This window comes from Ursus arctos, unplaced genomic scaffold (genome assembly GCF_023065955.2).
Source record: "Ursus arctos isolate Adak ecotype North America unplaced genomic scaffold, UrsArc2.0 scaffold_23, whole genome shotgun sequence".
Taxonomy (NCBI): Eukaryota; Metazoa; Chordata; class Mammalia; order Carnivora; family Ursidae; genus Ursus; species Ursus arctos.
The window spans coordinates 39485419-39495716 of NW_026622908.1; the positions used below are offsets into that span (position 1 = coordinate 39485419).

The 10298-nt window shown below is 53.0% G+C and overlaps 1 protein-coding gene across 7 annotated transcripts in view; it reads right to left on the minus strand.

The window, feature by feature from the left end:
• The window catches only part of AHNAK (AHNAK nucleoprotein), a 104196-nt gene that overhangs the window by 63058 nt on the left and 30840 nt on the right, over positions 1-10298 (minus strand). The gene's annotated exons all lie outside the window — the stretch shown is intronic.

The following is a 10298-nucleotide window of genomic DNA, read 5'->3' on the forward strand; positions in this document are numbered from 1 at the left end:
TCGAATCAGAAAGACACACTTTTTAAATTAATAAAAACAAAAATAATCAATTGGGAACAGAAAAATCAAAAGGCACAATTCGCAGACTCGAGCAATGAGGGACATCTCAGATGCCAGCCACCGGTGTTGGAGCAAAGTGATCAGACTTGGGGAGCTCCTCTTCCTCCTCGGCCCAGCTTTCTCCCCCTCTCCCCTCCCCAGCTTCAGCTCTTGGCCATCGGCTCTACCCCTGCAGTTCCGGTGGGGACCATCCCAGGAAAGCACACACTCGCCCCTCCTCTCCCACCAAACCCCCATTCAGCACCCCTCTGCCCTTTGCAGCCACCAGGTCACCATCTGGGTCCCCAGGCTTTTCTTTTACCTCCTTTTCCACCCCCAACAGGGCAGTCCTGCATGCTGGCAAAGTGTGGATTTTGAAGTTTGCTGACAGCCAGGCTGCAAGCATTCCCTGCTTTCCACCCTTGTTAAATCAGACTCATCGGCAGCTCAAGGAGAGCAGCTGACCTGCAGAACCTTAGCCACGACATTAGGGAACCAGTTCTGGTGTGTGTTTCTTTTGTTGGTTTTCTGGGTTGGGTTGGGTTGGGTTGGGTTGGGTTACCCAAGCAGAGGCTAACTGGTTGGAGATCAGGGAAAGACACAGAACGGGCTGCGGGGCAGTAGGAGCGCGTGTTGCTAAGGGGGAGTGTGTAAAGTGACAAAATGGTGATAGAAGGGCTTATCGAGTTTCTGCCGGGTGCTGGGTGCCTGGTGCCCTGCCAGGGATGGGATGGCGCGCAAGCAGGCTGCATCCTTCCCTCACGGAGCTGACAGTCTGATGGCAGAGGCAGACAGACAACCAACTAGGCAGGGACAGTTTAGTAGGAATCGTGCTGAGAACGGGAAGGTACAGAGCAGCGTGAGCTCACAGACAGTTGGGGGGGCAGGTGGCAGGGAAGAAGAATTCCGGGAAGAAATGCCCCCCTAAACCGAAACCCAAAGGATGCAGAAGAGAAGCCTACTTAAAAGCCAAGGAGCTGGAGACAGCCGGGGATGGTAAAGAGCGCTGGCAAGAGCTGTGTGGCTCAGAGGCTAGCTTGAGGCTGCAAAGGTTGACTGTGGGGGGCAAGCATTTCCCAGTGCTTCGGGCTGGCACACGGAAAGGCTGAGACACACTGTGCTCAGAGCCACCTCCCAGACCCTCTCTTCCCTGCGTGAACCTTTATGTGGCGCAGGCTGTCTTAAGAAAGCATTTCTATGCGGCACCTGGGTGGCTCAGTCGCAAAGCGGCTGCCTTTGGCTCAGAGTGTGATCGCAGGGTCCTGGGATGGAGCCCCACATTGGGGGCTCCACTCCCCCTGCTTGTGTTCCCTCTCTCGCTGGCTGTCTCTCTCTGTGTCAAATAAATAAAATCTTAAAAAAAAAAAAAGCATTTCCGTTCGACTTTTCACTCTTATGTAGCGAGACCTCATCAAATGCCCATGAATACAGAACAAGAGCCCAATCCCCGTCCAAACAGAGTAAGCAGGTGACACGCCCCGCTCCCCGTGTTTTTTCCTGTACTTGCTCCTACACCCAGAAGAGTCCTATCAAAAGTTCTCCAGGATGACGTAACAAGAACAGGGCAAGCAAGCTTCGTCAGACACACAGGAACCAGCCATTTCCCCTCCAGAAATCGTCAAACACCGAAAGTGAATGTGTGCAGGACATGCTGGGCAGGCTTCTCGCTGGCAAGATCTGCAGCCACCATCCAGGGGCAAGAATCCTATTAATCCAAGGTGTTTATTTCCTTTTGATAAACAGTAATGTGTAATTTCCCATTTCTAGGGACAATAATGACTTCAAACAAAGGGCAGTCACCAAAAGCAGTATTTAGAGGAGTGGGGGAGTGGTTCTCCGCCATAGGAGGATGGCAGATCAGTGAAAAAATAATTTTTTCTCAAAAAAAAAAATGTCCTTGGTTAAAAGTATGAATTTGTCTCTTAGATCTAATTCGAAAGACAAGTCATTTTTGGAAATACAGGGTGTTCAAACAGAGAAAGAAGAGCAGAAAGCCCCCTCCTTCGACCAGGCCCCCCCCCCCCCCGGACTACCAGCTCTAACCCCTGCTATGCGTGGCACTGGGTAGGCTCACCTGCTACTCCTCCCTCCCACAGCGAAATTCCTAGAATTTCTTTTCTAGGAATTTAGACAATCCACAATGGCTGCCTCCACTCTCTTACTTGACCTCCCCTAATCTGCCTGAAGGGCCCACTTGAAATTCAAGTTGTGAGCCGAACTTGCACTGTTACAAAGAGAAAATGCCCCGTCATTAGTCCGTCCTGCCTGTTCACATTCCAGCCCTCCCCGCTGCCTGGCCACTGGCCGGGGAGCTAGAAGCTAGGAGGGCAGCCACGCCCCCAGGGGAAACCACGCCCCTAGGGGAAACCACGCCCCCAGGTAAACAGAACCTGGCCACAGGGCACTGGCTGGAAAGGCCTCCCAAAGCCTTCCTTGTCACCTGGGCCAGAGTAGGGACCTCAAGGCAGGCAGGGGTCAAATGCCCCCCTACAGCCCAGGGTTGTGTCAGGTCCCAGAGGGAGGTCCCAGAGGGAAAAGCAAGACAGGTAACTACCCGCACTGTGTGTAAGGCTTTGCTTAAAAGGCTCTCTTGTCCCAAAATAGTTGGAGCTGGCCGGCTGTGGGTCCATCCCTGGGACCCAAAAAGCCCTCTTTGTAATGTAAATATCCCGAAGCATCAACATCTCTGGCACAGCCCTTTCTCCGGGTACAAAGCTGCGGGCTGGGGAAAGTCTGGCCTAAGGGAGGAGCTAGTGGGTCCCTGCACTGTTTGGAGCGTCGGGGCCCACCAGGGTCAGGAGGCTAGCTAGGTCTCCCAGCAGCCACTGGGAGGTCTGGACCTGGCCTCGAGCAACTTCCAAACAGCCCCCCAGGGTCTTCTTTCCCCAATTTCCTCCAAACGGCAAAGGGTCCCGGGACCTAAGGACGGCCTGGCAATCAGCAGACAGCAGATCTACAGAACACGGCGGCGTGGTGGCAGATGCTCCCTAGAAACTGGTTTCTCCTCTGGCCCTCTGCTCTCCCTCTCTCCCTCTCTCTCTCTCCTACTCCTCTGGGGCCAAAAGTCTCTTTGGGAGGCTCTGGACACTGGTGGCCCCATACAATATGGGGGGCTTCAGGGCGTCATCTAGTTCTTGGCTAAAGCAAAAACCAGAGTTTGGGTTGCAGTTTGGGAGCAAATGGACATTGCAGGGGGGGCAAATGGGCATTGCAAGCATGCTGCTTTACTCAAGTTATAAGCTCTCTTGGGGTGCCGGAGGAGACATACAGAGATAGGGAGCAAGGCTAAAGTACCCCCAAAGCCCTCTGCCCTGTCCCTGCTCCCTGGGGGTCCTCTCTGCTTGCCTTCCCTCCTCTGCAGCTTTCATGCTCCCCCAGCTCACTCCAGGCTTCCCCCCTTCCCTCTCTCTCCCTAGCGCTTTGCTCCTCTAAGCTGCCTTCTCGCTCCAGCCCACGCGCCCCCCCCCCATGCTCTTCTGCTTTCCCTATAGATTTCTATCTGCTTCCTTCCTCCCTCTTGCACCCACCCCCCATAATCTCCAGAATAAAGGGCCAGTGGTTCCAGGTGGTGGAGTCCTCAGCTCCTTCCCCTTGGGCGGAGCGCAGGTGGCAGGTGGGTGGGGCTGCTGCGTCCCCCCAGGAAGCTCGTGGCATGGATTGCTAGCAAGTCCCAGGTGCTAGTTGGCCACAGCCCTGGAGCCTTCAGGGCTGGCAGGCAAAACAATAAAACTCTCTCTCCACAGTTGAGAACTGCTCTGTTCTGCCCCCAAACTCTTCTCTGAAGCCCCCTCACAATGCCAGGCCCACGTCCCAGAGAGGGAGCTCAGCGCCACGGGCCCCAGCTGGCCCCAGGGATGCCTGCGCAGGCCTGGGCCACATTCCCACTGCTGGGAGGCCACTGGCTGGACCCAGGGCGGAGGCTTCCTGGCTGCCTGGCCAGCGGTCAGGGACAGGGGGTGGGGCTAATTATAATGCAAGCGCTTTGATTGTAGCTCCTCCCTGGGAAGGGTGAAAACTCGGGAGAGGAAAAGCCCAGGGTGACACTGGGCAGGAGCGGCTGGCAGCAGCTGGGGAGGCAGAACCTGGGCCAAGGTTCACTTTGCTTGAGGCCGGAGTCTACCTCCTACCTCCAAAATGGGCAAATTGATAAGAGCCTTCTCCTTTCCTTTCCTTTCCTTTCCTTTCCGAGCAGGACCAGAAGCCAGCCTGGCTGCCTGCGTGGTCTCAAGGGTCCTTCTAAGTTCTTCTTAGTTCTTCTCTTCACCACCCCCCCAGCCCCGCCTTGCTGCTCCTCCCCACCTTACTTCCACACCTTACTCCTGCTGTTCCCTCTGCCTGGAACATACACCCCACACTCCTCTCCAAACCTTGAAACAGTGATAGACTGTTACTAACACAGTCGGCGCCATATCCGAGGATGCAGAAGCCCATGAGTATTTAAAGCATGGGCTTCTCAGCCAGACCCGGCCCCGTTTGAATTCTGCCCGTATACTAGCTGTGTGACCCTGAAAGTATTGCTTAACCTCTCTGAGCTTCGGTTTGTCTGTAAGTAAGAATACCCCCTTCATGGGGTTGCTGTACAAGTCAAACAAGTTAAAGCACGTACAACACACACAGAGCGCCTCACACAAAGTATTAAGCAGCAGCAGCAGCACTTAACAGTTTTTACCGTATGCCGAGCACAGGACACGTGTTAACTCACATCGTCCTCACACCACCACTGGGAAAGAGGTACCGTATCATCCCTGTTGTATAGATAAGGAAAGTGAGGCCCGAGAGAGGTTCAGTAACTTGCCCAAGATCATAGAGCTACGAAGTGGAAAAGCTGAGAGCTATTATTATTTTATCGTTATTATTCCCCTCCTACACAATAGGCCCATTGAGGAAAGAGGCTTTGCACATACATATTTAATAACTACTTTAGGGCTGTTGTTGAAAGGTCAGGGCCCTACCCATTTCAAAAGACCTCTTCCATTTCCTAAAACCTCCCCAGAAAAAAGAACCCCAACTTCTTCAGGGAAGCAGCGATGGCATCATGGAAAAGAAAACACACACACACAAAAAAATTTTTTTTTAAATCAGAAGGTTTGGCTTGTCCTCACAGAGTCACCTCTTCCCAGCTCTGTGAGTTGAGACCAATCACTTCACCTCCCCTAACCTCACCTTCCTGTAAGGCCACCTTCTTCCCTGCAGAGCTGAAAGCCCAGCGGGAGATGGCAGGAGACAGAGCACCTTGCAGACTAGAATGAACGCCCTGTCTCCCGAGAGGGTCTTTTCTTTCTTAACCCTTCCCAATCCTCGGCCCCACGCTTGGGAAGTTTTTCTGTGAAGGCCAGTCCTCAAGCTTGCGGTGGAAAATAACAGAGGTTTTTTTAAAGGGAACAGAAACCACGGTCCTCAGCAGAATGTTCCCCACACATTCCCCGTGGCCCCTGGCAGCACTTCTGCTGGGAGCGCTCAGCCTTAAGCAGCACTTGTGGCTCCCGGCGGCTGGCCACCGCGGGACTACTCAGAGGCGTGTAAACAGCACATGGCATTCTCGGGCATATGGCAAGCATTCATGCACCGAATTCTTTGTCCTCGTGAGGACAGACAGAGAGCTACTCTGTGCTGCAAAGCCCCAAACCAGAACGCCCTCTTCCAAAGCCCTAGCCTGGAGAGGACGCCAAGGCCGAGGCACGCATGCCACCAGGCCCGGGTGTGCTTGCGAAATAAACTTGCCCAAACTTGGACTTCTCCCTTGAAAACTTGGGTTTACTTGTTAATTCCAAAGGGAAAGTATGGCACTGTTACAATGGAGAAACTTGGCAAGCTCCCCCTTCATCGAGGGCTCGAAGTCATGCGGGTCCTGAGAAGTGACCCCACACCGCTCCTGTGGTCTTCCGGCCCCAAAGGCATAACCTGAATCTAACCAAGAGGAAAACAAACACATCATCAGACAAACCCAGACGGGGAGGGGGGGGGGTGGAGCGTGTCCTACAAAACAACCCGCCCCGCACATTTAAAAACTATCAATGACAACAAAAAGCCGAGGAAGGTTCCAGATGGAAGAGACCAGGAGAACGAAAGGTCATGTGGGATCGTGGGCAGGGATCGAGGCCAAAATGGGAAAGAAGACCTCACCAAAAGGCAATCATTGGGCGATTAATAAAATTTTAAAATGGACTGTATGTCAGATGACAGTATTTTGCCCACGTTAAGGTTTCTGAATTGTATTACTCTATTGCGGTCATAGAAGACGATATCCTTTGCATGCTAAAGTATTTAGGAGTAGAGGGTCCTGGTGACTGGCAACTACCTCTCCAATGATTCGGCAAAACTAATGATAATCGTAACTTACAGAGAGAGATTAAAACTAACGGGGTAAAATTGGTGAATCTACGTGAAAGGCATACGGATTCTTCATTGTAGTATTCTTGCAACATCTCCGTAGGTTTCAATTCAGAATAAATACACTTTTAAATAAAAAGAGAAAGAAGAAAAGAAGGAAAGAGAAGAAAAATACACTCTTAAAAAAAAGAAAAAAAAAGGAACATCAGGGGCACCTGGCCAGCCCAGTCGGTGGAGTGTGTGACTCTTGATCTCAGGGTCAGGGGTTTGAGCCCTACGTGGGGTGTAGAGATTACTTGAAAAGAAAAATCTTTTTTGGAATTGCCTGGGTGGCTCAGTCGGCGAAGCATCTGCCTTCTGCTCAGGTCATGATTCTGGGGTCCTGGGATCGAGCCCTGCCTTGGGCTCCCTGCTCAGTGGGAAGCCTGCTTCTCCCTCTCCCTCTGCCTGCTGCTCCCCCTGCTTCTGCTCTCTCTCTCTCTCTGTCAAATAGATAAATAAAATCTTGTTTAAAAAATCTTTTTTTTAGTTAAATAAATAAGTAAGGGAACATCGGACATGCTCAGCTGCATCTCCCAGATACTAAGCATGTCCCAGCTAAGGTGCACAGTGGAGCTGAGGCGGGACTCGGCGGCAGGGAGACGTGCGTGCCCGCGACCCGCAAAGTCCTGGTGGGCACCGCGCTTCGGCTGTGGAGCCCCGGAGACGTGGCAGTAAGTCAGTAACACTGCGGGTGCTCGAAACATTTGACCCAGCTCAGCACCCATACGGGAACACTCATTGTGCTACATGATAATCACGCCAACCCAGTCCCATCCACCTAATTAACCAGGTTTACTTCTGAAAGGATCATAGACAGTATGGGACCGGCAGCAGCCTTCGAGAACGCATGCCCGATCCATGTTACGAATGAGGAAACCGAGGCTCAGACAGGAACCAAGGTCATGGCTAATCCCACTGACTCCTCCCAGGCTAGTGCTCCTTTCAAGGTTCTGTCCTGGGAACCCTGGAGCATCTTCCAGGCCTTTTGGCTATTTGCAAAAAATTCAAGACAGGAAGATTTGTGTTTCCCCAAAGGAAAACAGAAAATGTTTCTCATGTATAGGTGACATAGAGAGCTGTTTCAAAAGAGAGGAAACAAAACATTCCTCATAGAATTTTCATAGCAGCACCTCCCAAACGTAACTGTGTTTGTTTAAAACAATCATTGTCATATTACTCTACGATCACACCTTAAATACATCCTACGTCATGGGGGCTATTTTAAGAAATCTCAATGTACAGGGAGCCTGGGTGGCTCAGTTGGTTAAGTATCTGCCTTCAGCTCAGATCATGATCCCAGGGTCCTGGGATCAAGCCTGGCATCAGCAGGGAGTCTGCTTCTCCCTCTGCCCCCCCCCCAACTCGTGCATGCGCCCTCTCTCTCTCCCTGTCTGAAACAAATAAATAAAATCTTAAAAAAAAAAAAAAAAAGGAAATCTCAATATACAGAAATTCAAACTTGCCTAACAGAAAAAGGAGAGGGTTAGGATATCATCCTTGTTATTCCCTACCTGAATCTCCACCCTCAGAGTCCTTCTCCCGGTTACTCCGCCTCCAGGAGACTGAGCCCTTCACCCACAGCCCCTGGGCTCACTTGCCGCCCAGGGAGAGGCACCAGCAGGAGGAAAGACCACGTCTTCCTGTTTCCGTGGCTGGCAGTTCTGGCAGATGCTGTGGTCCTTCGTGGCTACAGCTCCTGCCGGTGAACCATCCTCTGCCTCCAGCTCGCGCTGGATTCCAGGAACACCATTTCCTCCCCAGGCCCCTTCAGGCCCCCAAGTGGTACCGGCTTCCTGCTGTCCCTGTTCCCATCCCCCCCCCCCCCCCCCCCCGTCGCTGGCTGCGCTGTCCCCTGCCCACTCCTCCTTGAACAGTAGTACCTTTTTCATAGCCTCTGTGTTTGACCTATCTTCCAGCGAAATTTTGTTTCCTCTAGGGACCCTGCCAGATTTAGAAATGCATTTGTGTGAATGAAAAATATTTACTGCCATCTGTGAGCGTGTGATGCATTTCAAAGTCCCTCCATTTTTGAAATGTCCCCTTCACCACACCACTTCCCACACCCGATCGCACAGCCAAAAGCAAGGTACAAGGTGAGGCTACAGTCCAGCCCTCGGATGGCTCGGGCAAATCCGAGGAAGGACCTGGGGGAGCCCAGCCTAGCCCCTTCCCGGTCTCCTGATGCTATTTCCAACGGCGACCTCAAAGCGCAAGACCTCTCGCGTGGGGGCCCTGCAGGTCTGTGGGGAATAACATGGAGCATCCTCAGAAGGCAGGGGTGGCTGGTGATGAGGCAGCAGGGGGAGCAGAGGGAGAGAGGGAAACAAGAGGGGCCAGCAGGCGGGCAAAGAAAAGTCAGCTGGGACGGGCCTGCAAGTGCCTCTCCAGCCCCCCACCCCACCCTTCCCCAGCGCCTCCCCCATGCTGTCCCTTGTGTGGTCACAGTCACTGCAGGAGGGAGGGCTCCTGTTCCTGGGCCACTGCCTCCAGCCTGGGCCTGATGGAGAAGCCGGCAGCTGAGAGGTTTCTCACATTTGAATGGCCAGTAGCCATGTTCCTTCTCCATCCTACCCGCCACCCGTGAATACCCCAGCCACTGAGCTCTCACCCCAAGCGCCCAGGAGCCATCACTGAGACTCACCACCAGCCTAAACCCCCTTCCTCAAGCTAAAAAAAAAAAAAAATGGTAATTGATGTATTATTGACAACCTGGGCAGTCCTGCCCAGGGGATGGTGGGCACGTGAGTCCTCTCGCTCTTGAGTGTGCATGGAAGGGTGTGCACCTGCCTTTCTAGGCCCCCACACCCACCCCCGTACAAATGTACGGCTGTGATGTGGATGCTACCCCCTTCCAGTGTGGTGTCCTTGCACAGTCGACAGCCCAAATCCCTGAGCAGACTCTTTGGCCCTATGGATACGTATGCCTATTTTATGGGGGAAGAAGCGGAGGCTCAAAGGGGTTAAGTGTCTTGCCTAATTCACAAAAGCAATGACTGTAGGTCGCTCATCTTGAGAAAAGCAACTGGGCTTCCAGCACCTCCCTTGTTCCCTCTTTCCAAAACCAAGAGCTGCTCTGGAGTTCCACAACCCCCAGGGACACAGGCTCTACTGGCTGAGGTGCAAATGGGTGAAGCTGCGTAATCCCAGCCAGGGCAGGTGGAGCGCCCCCTGCGCAGACCCCACTGCCTTGTGCTGAAACCCCCTGACAAGCTGGCCCTGGAGTGGGTGAGATGGGGTGGGAGCTGTGATCTGAGGTCTGGGGTGATTGGAGAGGTGCAGGGGCAGGAAGGCGGCAGCTCCAGGGCGTGGCGAGGGGAGGAGCTTGTTCCAATTGTGTTGGTCCAAGAAGGCACTGCCCTGTCTGCTCAGCAATGACCAACATTAAAAGCCAGTTTCTAGAAGCCTCCCCCTGCCCCGACCCGCCCCACCATGTATTGTCTGCAGAGCTGGAAATCAAAAGAGGACTCTGGCCACAAAAGCTTTTTCATAGGGTTGCCTGGGTGGTGCAGTCGTTAAGCGTCTGCCTTCAGCTCAGGGCGTGATCCCAGCGTTCTGGGATCGAGCCCCACATCAGGGTCCTCCGCTGGGACCCTGCTTCTCCCTCTCCCACTCCCCCTGCTTGTGTTCCCTCTCTCTCTGGCTGTCTCTCTATGTCAAATAAATAAATAAAATCTTTGAAGGAAAAAGAAAAGCTTTTTCATAAAGTTTAGTGGGACTAGCAGGAACCATAAAGACGCCTACTACGAGATCAGCAGCCTGATTTCCAAAAAGAGGAATCCGAGGCGCACACTGGGCAGGTGACTTGAGGCCACCCAGCAAACCTGCAGCCAAGTCAGAAATAGATGACATGCCTGTAACCCAGAGCCAGACCAAGCCCTTTTTACCAC